General features: G+C 29.9%; 1 long non-coding RNA gene across 1 annotated transcript; it reads left to right on the top strand.

Moving 5' to 3' along the window:
• Positions 1 to 2: 2 nt before the first annotated feature.
• Positions 3 to 1,789, top strand: LOC143079870 (uncharacterized). The gene is made up of 2 exons (XR_012979512.1): positions 3 to 72; positions 1,099 to 1,789. It is a non-coding gene; the product is annotated as an uncharacterized LOC143079870 (long non-coding RNA).
• The last annotated feature ends 413 nt before the right edge of the window (positions 1,790 to 2,202 follow it).

The raw sequence follows: 2,202 nt of genomic DNA, 5'->3' as shown, positions 1-2,202 counted from the left end.
ATGAAAAATATAAACAGTTACAATAGAAATGAGTGCAAAACAAGATAAACAGAATACAACAAGGCCTAAATGGTAAGACCACTTCTATATACTGTAAATTCAGATTTTTCAGGGAAGGGAAAACTTATTGTGATTACAAAAAAAATCTGCATAAAGATCTATATAGTTACATGATATATATATATATATATATATGTTTCTGTTATCAAAATATGATTTCTTATTTTTGAGATACTCACCCAGTCACATTATTCGCATTACTAAAAAGTTTCGATAATTTCTGAATTACAGTAATAAAAGAAATTGCCTTTGAATGATGACTCATATAAAAATAAGAAAATGTGGTATGGTAAATGAGTGACTTATCCACCAGAGTTCAATGAAGCGGATGCAAGAAATTAAAGGCCAATCATGGGCCTGCCTTCAATAATGAGAAAACACTTCCTTTATAGGTCATCCATTAAAGATCTCAACATATAAAGATTTAAACAATCCAATTTAGTTCAACATGTTCAAAGTCAATAACAATTAATAAAAAAAAATCATGCCTAATATAAAATATTGTTTGTTTCTCCAATCCTGACCGACCCTGCAAAAATGGCCCTACTCATAAAATTTTATTGTCAAAACTAAGCCAAATATTATTTTATTCATTTCTGATTTTCGGGCTTGCCGGATCATCCGATAATATTCAGGCTTTTGGGAAAAATAAAATTATTTACCTACCTACCTACCCACACCTGGCTTGTCAGAATAGGGATTAGGGAAACAAACAATATATTAATTTAGGCCTCATGTCTGTGAGCACTCAACCTGACCATAATATAGGACAGTGGTTCAAATATTAACACAACATATGAACATTCTATAACAACTATTGCAAGTGGCTCAACTTTAAATATCACTGCAAGGCACTAAACAACGAATATTAAATCTTGGACACAAAGCACTGAAATAAGAGAACTCATAAGCATGACAAGTAAGAATATCAAATGAAAGTTTCTCAAAATGTTCATTAAAACATGATAAAATAAGCTTATTTATATTGCTGTTTTTTTCTCCATTTATAACATTTTTTTTTATTTTGTGTATTTATAGGTCAGATATCTTGGTTTTTATGATCATCAACAGGTCCTGCAGGTCTATACTGAAGAGGAAACTTAATTGTTAATACTTTTCTACATAATGTGCTAATTGGATTATTAATGTGAAATGAACTCAACTGTGTGTTTTTCTGGAAAAAGAAATAGAAAAAATCCTACAAAATTGCTATAAACAAAATGGAGTACTATCAAAGAACACAATTGTGTAAAATGTAACAACCTACATTCATATTAACTGATGGATTATGGAGAAATTAAGAAAAAAAATAGTATCTTTGTCATGTTTGTTGTCGAAATAAACACCTGCTTTATCAATTCATGTACATGGCTCCATCATATCAAATATACAAAGAAGATGTTTGAAGAACATACGTTGCCAAAATTTATTCAACCAATTGAAGGAAGATGTCTTGTGGATTGAATTATTTATGCACTGAACTGTTATGTAGGGGGTCGAATACACAGCAGCTGAAACAGAAGACAAGTTAATTTGACATGAAAAGTGTTTATTTTATTTAATATGCAAATATGAGCACAATATTAATAACATCACAAATGGTATGATATTCATAGCATTTTGCTTATTATTGTATTGTCTTAAACATGCTAAACAGTCAGCCTTTTGTTTTTGTATGTTTAATACTCACCATGAAAATTTGTATTACAGTATTAAAGTTTTAATTATCTTTTGTATCAATAATTCAGTCTAGGAGAAAATATATTAATACTGTTTGTACTGTTATGAAATTTCCATAGAGGAAAAACATTTCCTTAAGGGAAATTTGATGTTCAGAAATTTCCCTAGAGGAAATTTGAAGATCAATGATTTCCTTAGAGGAAATTTGTTGTCTTGAATTTTCCTCCAAGGAAAAGTGTTTGTCAAAAATTTCCTCACAGGAAAAAGTATTTCCTCCAAGGAAAATTTGAAGCTACAAATTTCCTCACAGGAAAAAGTATTTCCTCCAAGGAAAATTGGAAGCTGCAAATTTCCTCAAAGGAAAAAGAATTTCCTCTAAGGAAATAGAATTTCCTCAAAGGAAATAGAATTTCCTCAAAGGAAATAATTAGCAGCAAATTCCCTAAGGGAAATCTTTTTCCC

This window comes from Mytilus galloprovincialis, chromosome 6 (genome assembly GCF_965363235.1).
Source record: "Mytilus galloprovincialis chromosome 6, xbMytGall1.hap1.1, whole genome shotgun sequence".
In the NCBI taxonomy this organism is placed as follows: Eukaryota; Metazoa; Mollusca; class Bivalvia; order Mytilida; family Mytilidae; genus Mytilus; species Mytilus galloprovincialis.
This window is presented reverse-complemented; position numbering and strand designations above follow the sequence as displayed.